This window comes from Amblyomma mixtum, chromosome 9, assembly GCF_055824585.1.
Source record: "Amblyomma mixtum isolate Tamu chromosome 9, ASM5582458v1, whole genome shotgun sequence".
Classification (NCBI taxonomy): domain Eukaryota; kingdom Metazoa; phylum Arthropoda; class Arachnida; order Ixodida; family Ixodidae; genus Amblyomma; species Amblyomma mixtum.
This window is the reverse complement of record NC_143020.1, coordinates 3,080,543-3,094,784: the sequence shown is the minus strand read 5'-3', so window position 1 is coordinate 3,094,784 and position 14,242 is coordinate 3,080,543. Positions and strand designations below refer to the sequence as shown.

Below are 14,242 nucleotides of genomic sequence, written 5' to 3'. Positions count from 1 at the left end.
GGCCCAGAAGATCGATGTCGGCTTGATCAAACGGCGTCTGAGGCAGTTCAATAGGTTGGAGCAAACGCGCTGGCTTGAGAGGGGGCGCCTTACGACACTGGGCGCATTTGTTTTTCAGTCCCGGACTGTCCGGGACTACTTGCGGACTCGAGTCCGGTATTTGTTTTTCTCGGGCAGCCCGAAAGCTCCGCCCACCTGCTTGCATCGCCATAGCAACGCGTTCGTTTTTAGCCTATGGCAGTCCGCGGGCTGCTTGGGGCTGCTGAGAAGGCAGCAGACGATAGCTGCGCGCCGCGCTGGCAGCCATATTAAGTTAGACTCCGTGTGCATTTTGAGTGCTTTTCGTGTCCCTGGAGGTCGATATCATGCGTTAAACCTTCACAAGAGCTCCGTAGCTCCTCTCTGAGCAATCGCAAGGCTTTTTGTTCTTGCATCTTCGTTTATTTTCTTGAAATCCACCGCACACGGACGCGCGTTCGGAGCTGCGAGCGCGTATTGTTTACTCGTGTCGTCAAGAGGTTCTTGTTCGCTTGTTTTGCCACATGCTGTCTGTACGCTTACCTGAAAGCATCGCAGGTGAACCACTCGTATACTGGAGCAGCTATAGAGCTTGTTGTCAACATTTTTGCGGAGGCTTTCGTCTATCCGCCTTTCCGCAACGAGTTGGGCTACTTTGTGCGAACTTCGCCGCAAGCAGTAGCGGCGAGCATACCTCCGAAGCTGAGTTCTGTAATGCACCTACGCTAAGCTGACAGTACAGTCTTTAAATCGACTCAGTATCATGATCGAGCGCACGGCGTTGTTTCGGCGTTGCTTCGGCGTCGTAGTGGCCGTGGCTTGCATCGTCTGCTAGCAGATGACAGCGTCCTTGTACGGTAACCGAGGGGGAGCCCGACTCTGGCGCCGTGTTCGAAAGCAGCCTATGGCAAGTAGGTCATGTGACCATGACGCTTTTCCTGTCCGAGGGGAAGCCGAGACCTGCCAGCAAGTAGTCCGGGACTGGAAAAACAAATGCGGCCACTGGCACTCGCGGCAGCCTCTGACGTAACATTGGAGGGCGAACGTTGGAGGGCATGAGGAAGTTTGGGCCAATAATACGCCTGGCACACGCGTGCAAGTGTGTGGGCAAAGCCCAAGTGGCAGGAGGTGGGCTCATCGTGACAAGCAAGAAGGATATCGGCGCGGAGGTCTGCCGGAACAACGAGGAGGTGCGCTCGGTCAACAGTGCTGGAGTTTCTCTAAAACAAAATTCTGTTCCGGAGGTAGAAGGCTCGTAGGTTCCTAGAAAATTGTCGGGGTACGTCCGAAGCGCGGCCCTCCAGATAATCAATGATAGGTCTCACGTCTGGGTCAGCTCGCTGTCGGCTCATTAAGTCTATGTTGCTGACAACTCCTAGAAAACCACTCTCGTCCTCCATGCTATCGTCGGCTAGCCCGACGGGTGCGCGAGAGAGTGCGTCAGCGTCTTCGTGCGTCTGGCCAGATTTATGCGCAATGGCGTAGTCGAATTCTTGGAGGCGGAGGCTCCATCGGGCTAGGCGCCCCGATGAGTCACGAAGATTGGCCAGCCACCACTAGGATTTGCGGTCGGTAACTACTTTGAACAGGCGGCCGTAGAGGTAAGGACGAAATTTCATGGTGGCCCACACAACCGCGAGGCATTCCTTTTCTCTAGTCGAATAGTATCAGCGCGAGAAAGCGTGCGGCTTGCATACGCGATGACACTTTCCACGCCACATTGGTGTTGGACGAGTACAGCGCCGAGGCCGACGTTGCTGGCGTCAGTGTGGACTTCGGTTTCAGCCTCTTCATCAAAGTGCACAAGAACAGGGGTAGTTAGCAGTCGTCTGCGCAGCTCGGCAAAAGCGTCCTGTTGCTCGGCGGCCCACACGAGCTGTGTATCATCGCGCATGAGGTGGTACAGGGGTGCGGCAATCTTTGAAAAGCCGGCGTTCAAGCGGCGGTAATTTGAGCACAGACCCAAAAAGCGTTGCACACCATTTTTTTGTTGTAGGAACAGGAAAGTCGGAGACAGCGGCAGTTTTCTCGGGGTCGGGCTTAACGCTATCGACACTCACAAGTTGACCAAGAAACTTCAACTCTTTGTACCCAAAGTGGCACTTCTCGGGCTTGAGCGTTAAGTCGGCCGACCGGAGGGCATCTAATACTGTCCTCAGGCGGTCAATGTGTTAGGCAAAGGTTTCGGAAAATACGACGACATCATCGAGATAAACCAAACAAGATTGCCATTTTAATCCAGCGAGAACGGTATCCATCATCCGCTGGAATGTTGCCGGCGCTGAACAAAGCCCAAAAGGTAGCACTTTAAATTCGTACAATCCGTCGGGGGTCACGAAACCCGTTTTTTTGCGGTCTCGCTCGTCGACCTCTATCTGCCAGTACCCGCTCTTTAAATCAGTTCAGAAGTAGTGGGCGCGAAGAAGTCTGTCGAGTGACTCATCGATACGAGGCAGCGGGTAGACGTCTTTTTAGTGATGTTGTTCAGTTTTCGATAATCAACGCAGAAGCGGAGTACCAAATCTTTTTTCTGCACCAGCACGACAGGTGACGACCAGGGGCTGCTGGTAGGTTGAATGATTCTATCTGAAAGCATCTACTTCACCTGCGTTTCGATCGCCTCACACTCCTTCGTTGAGATACGGTACGGCTGCTGACGGATAGGGCGGCAATCGTCGGGCGTAATGATGCGGTGCTTCAGAACAGCTGTTTGTCGGAGTTTCAACGAAGAAGCGAAACAAGTAGCGTAGTTGAGTAGGAGGGCACGTAGTTCTCGCTGTTGTGTCACTGAAAGGTCCGGACTGATGTCAAGAGCGTCAAGGGATGGGTGCACAGGTCTAACAGCTTCGAACGCGAAACATTCAGAAATCTCCGCTAAAGGGTGGGCGAATGCGATGGCAGTAGCACGAAAAAGTTGTCGGGGCTCGTTAGTGAAGCTAGTCACCAGGAGCTCAGAGCAGCCGTAGCGGAGATGGATGAGACTTCGCGCTGAGCAGATGCCGTGGGTGAGCAAAAGGGACAGGTTGCCTTCTGCAACCGCTGTCCCTTCACGTAGTCCGTCGCAGTGAACACTCACAAAAACACTGGCGCGTGGCGGAATCCAAACGCTCTCGGCGGAAATTCGAAGGGCGGCGCGGCGTTGACGGTCATCAAAGTAAACATCGGTTTTCTCGGTATAAAATGTGACGGTGTGCTTTCGGAGGTCAGTAATAGCTCCATACTCCCGGAGAAAAGCAACGCCAAGGATACAGTCACGGGAGCAGACAGGTAGAACTAGGCAGCTGACAAGAAATGTGGAGCTGCGAATTTGGACTCTTGCCGTGCATAGGCCAAGCGGAGTTACGACATGTCCGCCAGCCGTGCGAATCTGCGTGCCGGACCATGGCGTCATTACCTTTTTAAGAAGCGCCGCTTGCTTTCCGCTTAAAATCGAGAAATCAGCTCCAGTGTCCACCAAAGCGCTAACCTTCGGTCTCAGCTGCTTTGGGAGCTGTTGGACACAGTTCTGTCATTCTAGACATGTGTTTTGCCCTCTGTACTTAGTGGGCATTTTCTATGACGAACACCTTTGACTTTCTCTCGCCTGTACTCCTCCCAGATTGCCATCTGCAACGTCGCCCTTCGAGCGGTGCAGCGTTTCCGCCGAGCGTTCAAGTGCGGCCCACAACATCGGCTCGCCACCGAGTTCACCTGGCCTGATATCGGGAGAAATGCAACCGCAGCACCGTAGCAGCATTTCGAAGTACCGATCACGTGGTCACTCTCACGGATCACGTCCTCGGACCTACCTGAAGAGGGGACCTACAAATTAATTTGATATTTTTACTGCCTTGTTTACGAGGACCACTTAGTCATTCGTGCCATTGTACTTCTCATCTTTGTGTTGTCTCGTTTGTGACTGTAGTGAACGCTTTTCTCCTACAAGGTACAACAGTTCCTGATTACGAAAGGAAAATATTTTGTTCCAGTGATGGAGAGCAGTCATAGGGAATTTGTGAAGCCTCGCAAGTGTAACGGAGTGCAGTGTACATGTGAACAGTTGCCTCCTTTACAAGATGGTCACCGATGGCTTTCCTTGCAGATATTTTTTACAAAAACACTACTTTATTGATGCGTGTATCGAACACTGCTATAAGGGCTATACGTTTTTGAAAGTGCAACCCTACATTCGCAGTTTCATGGCATGTAATACTCTGGCCACCAGTTAAGCTTCGGGTCCATTAGACGGCCGAGATTATGTTCACAGTCGCCAGCATACGCGTTGATTTTATGCACAACCTATTGAAAATGATGCGAGCGCGCGTATTTCTTATCACTGGCTTTCTGGTATGTCGACGCTGTAAAGAAAAATTCTTTACTCGGAGATTTCCGCTTACCGTGCCACTTGCGGAATTTTCCGAGTGATTTGTCTTTAAACATACTGTGGTTTCTCGCATCACAGGACAGTACCTTTGTGTCTTCGTGAGCAGCTTCACAGTAGTCGCAACCCCGTCGCTTAGTTTCGTCACGAGGAAAGTAGTCCTCGTTGTGCAGGTCATGCTCTTCCCAATGTTTTAGCTTTGAAGAGCCGCCGCGGTGGCTCAGTGGTTATGGTGCTCGGCTGCTGACCCGAAAGACGCGGGTTCGATCCCGGCCGCGGCGGTTGAATTTCTTTGGAGGAGAAATTCTAGAAGCCCGTGTACTGTGCGATGTCAGTGCACGTTAAAGAACCCCAGGTGGTCGAAATTTCCGGAGCCCTCCACTACGGCGTCTCTCATAGCCTTAGTCGCTTTGGGACGTTAAACCCCATAAACCAAACCAAACCAGAGTGATGATCAGTAGTGGCATTGTGGCATTGACGATTACCTTTGCAACATTCGCTAGTTAGTGTTCATCGGCCATTCTCTGTTCTGTACGCGATGTTATTGTGTTGATCTCTCTTTTTCAACATACTTTCGTTTGTAGAGAGTGGGTATTTTGCTAATCGGCGATTGAAAAGTTCGATATCTCAGAACTGGTTAAAATTCAGTGATGTTATTCGTTCTTGTAACTGCTTTCTGCTTCAGATGTTTATAAGCGTATTAGTGTTTTATAATTGATAATATAATAATTTGTGCCGTTCTCTGTTGGCTCGTTAAGTTGACCAAGCTCGAATTTAGACCTGGCTGCTTTACGTACTGGTAGCCTTATACTCCTGGGAGAGCTCAGGGTAGCCGCGTAAACGTCATCATTGTGTGACCGCTGCGTTTACCTTAGTGCCGTCATCGAAAGTAGCGGGCTCTAAGAAACGGTTGGGCCCTGAAAGTTTATAAATAGCTGGAAAGCTGCAGCTTCCCTTCTGGAATATCAACCTGCAGCAGACTGACTGCTTTGAAAAATAGAAGAAAGCACGAATGTGGAGCTGATTAAGCCGAAAACGGTAAAGTGCTTCTTATCGGATTTTGCACACGATGCAAGAGAGGCACGGGCCCGATAAGAGCCGCTGAAGAAATTCTTAGTGGTTGTTTTTTGAGCGTTGTCACTACCGGTGCTGTCAGTAAAGAGCTTTCTTCGATGCTGTCCAGCGATTTCCATCTTTGTGTAATTAGTCCCCGCGAATTTTTCTTTGCGCTCTCTCTTGTGCTGGCAATATTGGGTGCCTTACGCCATGGAGCAACCCTTGGATGGAGCAAACTTGGGTTTGTCGAGTTTTTGAAATTTCATTCACAGAAAGGAGGCTGCAAATGCCGAGCGATTTGATTGTTTATTAGATTCATGGCATAAAAAAGAATGCCGGTAGTGATATTCAGTCGTGCACTTTGCCATCGACGGAATAAAATTCCACGACTACCTGTCGCGCTGTGTCCAATGCCGCAGAACCTGCTGAGTATGAATACGATAGCAAGAACAGCCACATCGGAGAAAATATGTCTGCAACGGTTCGTGATACATACCGCTGATTGCTCGAGGAAATCTGATGTCAAAAGAATAGTGAAAACATTAAAAGGTTATAGCTGCAAGCGAGATTCGAAGCCGCGGCGGCGCAATTCAGTTGCATTGGCCGTTGCATTACACGCGCAAAAACATCACGCGTGTTCAACTGCCAGCCTCTCGTGCTGCGCATTAGATGTTAGCTTCCATCCGAGCGCAAAGCCAGTCTGAAAGCAACAAAACGTGGGCACATGATATATGGGCGCCCAATTTCGAACACGTGGCCGGTTTAGTGGCAACAGCGAAAAAAAAAGGACGCATGGAAGCGCCATCTGACGAGCATACGTCAAACCATACAGAGACGCGGGAGGTTTGAACTCTAACTTCAATGATGTAATTGAATTCAGTAAAATAATAATAATAATAATAATAACAATGCTATCATAACTACTTGACTCTGGTCATAATTTTCATCAAATAAAGCAATAAATTAACTCCTCGCTGTTAGGCTCGCGGACATGAGCATTGGCACGAAAGAATATTAACTAAGGATCAGTCTCTTAGCAACGCATTAAGCGATCATAAATAATGCAGGAGTTTACAAATGCTTCGATCGTATCGTATTCACCGTCTGTTGCTATTCTTTTTTATTACCACCGTTTCACTGAATGAACCCCTGGAAAAATGTTATTGGAAAAACATACGATTGAAAAGGAAAAGCAAAACTTTTCGGCCGGTGAAACGAACTATGGGCGAAACGAAAAAAAAAAAGCACTGCGTCGGCCGGGAATCGAACCCGGGTCAACTGCTTGGAAGGCAGCTATGCTAACCACTATACCACCGACGCCTTTTTTTTTTTATTTATTGCCTGACTTCGGCAAGAACCACAGTACACAAATACACTTACAGAGCGCAATGAGCAATAATTAACAACACTATCCGCCCGGGGGTGCGTGGCTTCATCATATTAAAACTCCTTAAGCGTCACCAAAGGCTCGACTCTTTCGAGCCACTCGGGAGCTTCAGGAGCAAGTTTCTGAACTTCAATATACTTATGCATGCACTCCCGAAAATAGATCCGTGCTGGCCGTGCATCAGGATCGCAATGATATCCTGCCATTCTGGAGCGCCAAATACAATGGAGGCCCATTAGCATAATGAGGTCGAATGGTGTTCCATCCTCACTCTCTACAGGCAAGTACCGAATACCATGAGCGTCGAGCGGAAATTCCTTTTTTAAAGTCCGTTGCAAGATGTCCCAAAAGTATACCCCCTCCCAACAGTGCAAAAAAACGTGGTCTATTGTTTCTGGTTGTTTACAAATTAAACAATGTGATCCCCAAGGTAGAAATAACTGCTTCCTTTCCAAGAATTCCTTTACTGGTAGTGTTCCGGTATGTAATTTAAAGAAAAAAGTTTTTGCACTTGGCGGCACCTGCATCGCCTTCACACGCTTAAGTACGTCGCGTCCCTGGCCTCCATTGTATAAGGCCCTGTACATAGGTTGTGAAAGAACTACATCGCACAAATCTTTATACAACTTCTTCCTGCTAACAGAAGATAAATATTCATACGAAAATCGAACAGACAGGAATCGAACACTCGCGACAACCTCTCTAAAGTAACCAAAAATACGTCCCGAGAAACTTTCGGTTGTGACAACAAAGTCCGGCAGTGCATTTCCGAGCCTTAATTGGCACACAGTGCGCAAAAACGGATCGCTTACATCGCGCACAAAACAAAATCTGCTTACAATCTGCCGCAGAAATAAGTGTCCCAGACTCAGGCCGCCATCCTTCACCCGCCTAAACAAATTGGTCCGGCTACAGCGTTCCCAGTCCGCAGCCCACACAAAAACGGCAAAGATCCGGTGCAGTCTCTGTACGTTCATCCTTGCACAATGCAACACTTGCATCACGTACCACAGCCTAGACATAAAAAACAGATTGCACACTGTGGCCCTTGCGAAAATTGAAAGGTGTCGCCCTTTCCACCTTTCCACCTTTTCACGCGTGGCTTGCGTCTGTGCTTTCCAGTACGAATCGCTATCGCGATAACCGTCCAGTGGAACGCCTAAGTACTTTACTGGGGTCGTCACCCAGGACACGTTTGCAAAATTGCCGGGCTTCGTTGGCCATTCTCCGTGCCAAAGCCCCAGGGACTTTGACCAATTCACTTTACTACCGGTGATCTTGGTGAATTCTTTTACGCATGCCACGGCCTCGGTTATACCTTCCCGGTTCACTGTGAACACCGCGACATCATCCGCATAAGCCAGCAGCTTAACTTCTGCTGCCTGTAGCTGGAATCCTCGAATTTTTTCACTTTCCATGATATTCAAACACAACGCTTCAATGTAAATGCAGAATAGAAGAGGGCTGAGGGGACAACCCTGGCGCACCGAACGCTGCAGGCTAATGGGGGCCCCCAAACTCTTATTTACAATTAATCTTCGGTGGTATAGCTCCGGTATGGCCTTGGCGTACCGGAGCTATACCACCGACGCCCGCCGAGGGTCGTTCGTCGCCGGCGTACTTTTGTGCGCGGTATACGCGGTATTTTCGTGGGCAGGAGCCGTACGGGGAGAAATGAGGTCAGCAGTGCGCTTAAAACAGGCCTTACTGAAGAGAGTGCTTCTGTGCCGACGTCCAGATGGAGCCACAGAATACGATGCCTATAGCTGGCTGAAAGCAGACGAATGCGGCGCCACCTCATGGCTCTTGTTAAAGATCGGAGGCTTCGATTCTCCCTCCATTGATCTGCAAGTGTTGGAAGTGTTCATTGCGTTGCTGGGATATTATGTGAATGTTGAGGTCTGAAAAACTCTCTTCCACTGCCAAATCAAGATAACGAGCATAAACTTCGTAGCGGCCCTGAATAAAGACATGGACAGCCAGACGTGACTGGACCTCCAATGAGATTCATCAGATACATTCCAAATTCAGCAGTTTGTGAACGCAATAAAAAAAGTTGTGCGGAATTTAAGGAAAAACCTGTTTTTCTGGCGGCTTCGCACTCTTTTTTTTTTTTTCAGAAAGCTCAGTCCTAAACCAAAACTCGGATGCTCCGACCCTGAGGCCATACGGGGCCGTAAAATACACGTTTCCGTGGTGTCTCGCCCTGCACTGGTTTTTAATGGACTCGTTCTTCAAACTGCGGACACTAGCCGGGCTCGGGCCTTACATTTCTTTATTTTTTATTTACAAAATACTGCGGACACTGAGTCCAAGCAGGGTGGGTGAACAAAGTCAATCAAGAGACAAAAAAAAACGCAACATTTCAAAAAAGAACAACACAATAAAGAAAAAATAATTGGTTAAAACTCTTGGGATAATGGTTTAACTAGCTCATTCCAATCTGTTATTGTGCGTGGAAAAAACGAAAACTTGTAAGTGTCTGTTCTAGCGAATATAGGGGTTAGAGAAGTGGGATGGTGTTGACGAGTTTGTCTGGTTGGTGCCGGCGTTAAGTATGATGAGGGATCCAAACCAAGTTTGTTATGTAATAAGAGAGAAATAAATTCTAACCTAAGCTTTCTTCGCCGATGTTCAAGTAGTTCAATTTTATTAATCTCCATTAAAGTGGTGGGGGAGTCAGACCTTGCATATTTATTAAAGATAAACCTGACAGCTCTTCTCTGTATTCTCTCCAGATTTTTTACGTTAGATTTAGTATACGGGTCCCACACTATGCATGCATATTCGAGTTTAGGTCTAATTATTGAAGAATAACAAAGTAGCTTAATTTTAGAAGGAGCATTTTTTAGTTTATGTCTTAAGCAGCACAATTTCCTAAATGCCGCAGAGCAGATATTGTTTATGTGCAATATCTGCTCAATATAGCGAGGCCTGGACAGGATTCTGACGCTTCATTTTTGAGTACAGCTAGCGAACTGTAATTACAAAACTAGCGCCTGAGAAGAATGAAGGCAGTAATATAGTGAAGGGAATACTAAACGCCTTTGCAGTATATACTTTTGAATCTCTTCTGTGCTCCCTGTGCATTGGCGAAACACGAACAGCAGGTCTCAGGACTGGTCCCTAACAATTATGAGACTCAATGTGTGTTTCAGCTAACATTCGCCAGTCCTGGCATTGGTCTGAAGAATTGGTGGACTGTTCATTGCAACACATCTAGTAAACATAGAGCTAGAAGTTCTTGATGTCGACTGTCGTTTAATTCTTGCGACTTCTTGGTTGCGGTCACATGTGTTTTATGACCGATTTCAGAATACTCTGCGCTGTGCCCCTGCGTCAGTTTCAAATATTGTTTCCACTCTCCTTATAACTTTCTTTCCCTTTTACATTATGCCTAATGGCAAACACCTCGAATAAAAAAAAATATCGCCGAGGAGCACCAACCATCTTGCATATGCCTGGCTATAGAGGAATGCCGTAAAAAGTCGTTCTTTCTGGTGCGGCCATCAAAAGGAATACTTCTAATTGTTTTAGAGCTTCTCCACAAGCAATGCGAAAAAAAACTGGAATGACTCAAAAGAGCTACTACTGGGGCTAGTTGAAAATACATTCTTGAAGGTATTGGTGAGCGCCATCAAACTACGGAAAAGGGACGAACACAAAGGAGGAAGCGCTTCGTCCTGTGTGTTCGTCCCTTTTCCGTAGTTTGATGGCGCTCACCAATACCTTCAAGAACTGGAATAACTATAGTTCATTGCAGCCACTTAAAACGCACACTTTCAGGCGGGAAAGAAAAAAATGATACTACTCATTTCGATTACCTTCAAAATTCAGGAAATCGACGGTTTTCTACGGTTTTCTATTCGGTCTTGTACGGCTTCGAAGGTAGCTCACGGCCTTTAGAAATTTACACTCATTAGTTTTGGTACCAAGGGAACCTATCAAGAGGGTTGAATCAATTGCCAATGTATTGGAAACGTGGTTCTCGTCTGTACTACAACTGAGACGAATGGAGTTCGCGCTAGTGACGCCAATTTATTATTACTCTCTAGTTAATCGATCGGAGCTTACTGAAGTTGTACTGAGGTTGCCATCTGCTGCGCCCGGCCCCGATGGCGTCACTTCGAAAATGCTCAAGATTCTATTTGAGGAACCTGCTGCCTCTTAATTAGACCGGGTAAGCTATTCTGTTAAACAGGCTTGGATTCCTTCCTAGTGGAAGCTAGCAAAAATGATCTTACTTAAAAATCAGGTCAAAAGCTGCGCTTTCAATAATTTCAGGCCTATTTCTTTACGATCAAAGATGGCAAAATTAATGAAAGCGTTATACTAATTCCTGGTTCAGTCTTCGTGCGCGCCCCAGAACAATTGTCAGCCGCTGGCAACTCGATTTCCTGCCAACATGTTCGATATTGAATGCACATGCAATTCAATTCAAGCACATTTATTCTGGGGATGGCTCATATGCCGACCTTGAGAGTCCAATTCCCCTTGCTCGAGATCAACAACTGTGCCACTGATTTGGCAAGGCGTACCCAAGCCATACGAAAAAGCAGAGTATTCCATGCAATTGCACAGTTTGCCGACTCCTCATTTTTTGGCTTGTTTAATTGCGTGCATATGCGCATTCCTCTATAACAGTCTTTTTGCGTCCGTAATGGCGCACATTTCGGGCGGTACAAACAAACGAGAGGTGTGCCGCAAGGAGCTGTCCTCTCTCCTGGTCCAGTTAATGGACTACTAAGCTTCCTTACTCTCCAACGCCATGTTCGCACTTAGGTCTATGCGGGCGACTTGGTGTTTTCCGTTTTTTGCGGCTGCACCTAATACACACTCTCTCAATGTTCTCTTGCGATCATATTTGAGTACTCTAAAGCACTGGCTAAGCACCCTAAAACCTTGTGTTAAACATTAATAAGTGCGCCGTCGTTCTTTCTCCGATTACCCGCAGCACATCCCTAGATATCTTCACTCAGTCGGTAGAAAATTATCTCCACTCGTAAACACACTTGAATTCTGAGCCTTTGTTGGCAACTTCCTTTTTATTGCCTTGCCATTTTTCTTACCAGTGCTTGTGTGTTTCTAGTCTCACATATATCCCATATTTTATCTTGTCTTCAACTAACTGTACAATCCGACGATCCTATTGTTGTATCCCATGACCTTTATGTATTAGACCTTAATTAAGCGCGACACTGCAGTCGTTTTGTATTGCCCTTCAATACTTCTTCTTGTTCACTCTTTGTGTCAATAATTCATTGACGTTGTCGTAGTTTATACTTTGATGTGCCTTATTCCAGCGCCCTTCCTGTTAAAATCCCCAGTGGATTGACAGTATCTCTAAAGAAATAAATAAATATAGGATCCCATAGTTGGCTTTCAGGCATATCAACTTCAACCAATTACTCAGGTTCAATCTCTAAATACCTGGGTGTCATTTATCACAAACATCTCGCTCCGTTTCCTGACATCGACCACGTCACGATAACAGGGGCTCGTGCCGTACCCATGTTGTGCGGGATGTGCAGTCATCCGTCTGCACTGCGGAGAGATGCACTACTAACGATTTACATACTGCAAGTCAGACCCACCTTATGATTCGGATCTGTGTTGCTTTCACGCTCGGCTGCTTACAGACTTCGTCCCCTCTTGCTTTGAAAGCGGGAAGCGTTTCCGATGTGCCTTGGCCTCCCCAAATCTGTGGCCTCCAGAGTGCTGTACCTTGAAGCGCACATTCCTCCTCTCTTATGTGGACTGCAGTTTCCAAGCGTGCAGAATTACCTCAGGATCTATGCACCATTCACTAAGCATTTTCAGTTGCCATCCACGCTCCTTTTTGGTGTGCACTGGCCTCGTTTTCATGCACCCCCCCCTCCCCGGTTTTGTTTTGTTTGTGGATAGCCTATTTGAGCCCTTAAATCTCTAGATTTATATCATCCTTCCAGCGCTAAGCAGTGGGAGGTGATTTCAAATTGTCTTCGACGACATTTTCCCCAGGGTGCCGAACTTATGCCACCTCGTATTCTAAATGTAATATTAGAAGATCATTTAAGGACACTTCCTACAGAAATTGCGATAGCAAAATACACCTCACAATGTAACTTGAAGGCAGGTGTGGGAATATTCAAGCCTCCTTTGGAGTTTTCATTTTTCCTGCTCCTTCTCAATTTCACCCCTACTTTTCAAGCAGAGTTTTTGGCAGCAGTGCTTGCTCTACACAAGCAAGACTCCTTTTTCTGCATTGGCAGTCATTACCGATTCTTTATCTTTGTGTTCGTCCCTCGCTTCGATCGTTGATTCTCTCATTTCAAGTAGATTCTTGTCCCTGCTTCCTACCCAATTGAGCCTTGTACATGCAATTCGCTACCTGGTCATAGCAGCGTAAGATTAAATTACGTTGTTGGTAACCTCGCATTGGCATCCATAAGCGGCCATGTGTTGCCTATCCTTCCGGCTACAGCGTATATCAAAGCAGCTAGGGTGCGTCTTTTAACATCAGCATCAAATGATTATCAACATCTGAGATATTCCCGCACCAAGAAGTTTCGTCGAACTCGACAGCTTGAAGTCTCTCTGACGAGGATGCGCTGCCGTATCCCTCCTCTAAATTTCCATCTGCACTGGTCTGGTTTGGCGCTATTTCCAACCTGCGCATTTTGCCGTGAACCCGAATATCCATTGAGAACAGGAAATTAGTAAATATGTGACTCTAATTATCATGCGAGCGCCGAGTGAATGCGGTATATTTTTGTATTTCTGTGCATGGATCACCTCGCAACTATTGACTCAGTTGGTACCTTCACGAGGAGAGTGATTTTTTGAAACTGGGACATTGAATGTAAATCAGAATAGCGAATTTTAATCTAACATTTCATGCTGCTTTGCCCAAAAGACAGATATTTTATTATTATAAGTTGAGACGAAATTGGCAACTTGAGAAAGCTCCATTTATTCAGTTGTTTTGCCGATATTTGTATCACTTAAAATAGTATTCTTCTTTTTCCCCATACATCGTCAATTTATTATTAGTGGCTCTTAATAAAACACCAAAGGAAGGAAAAGATGTTGCTAGCCCTGGCAACTGCCATCGAAATCTGATGAACCTGAGCTGCGACTAGCGGGAGAAAAATGGCAGAGAGAGGGAAAGAAAGGGAGATGTGATGGAAAGAAAGGATAGGGGTAGGCGGCAATGTACGCCATATGCCCCCAACAGTGCCATCTGCTGGCTTTACAGCTCTCGAATTATAGTCACACTAGTCCCACAATGACATGGGTATCCACTAATATTTCAAATTGTTTCAAATTTCAATCCCCATCCCAGTGCTCAACGTGGAACTTAGGAGCGAACGTTACCCCGCACCTCCACCAAGTGTACGGGTGTGTCCTCGAAGATGAGGTCGGAGGCCGTTGATCGAAGA

The 14,242-nt window shown here is 46.9% G+C and overlaps 1 non-coding gene across 1 annotated transcript; it reads right to left on the bottom strand.

Moving 5' to 3' along the window:
• Nucleotides 1-6,682: 6,682 nt before the first annotated feature.
• On the bottom strand, nucleotides 6,683-6,754 carry TRNAG-UCC (transfer RNA glycine (anticodon UCC)). The gene has a single exon. It is a non-coding gene; the product is annotated as a tRNA-Gly (tRNA).
• Between the last annotated feature and the right edge of the window lie 7,488 nt (nucleotides 6,755-14,242).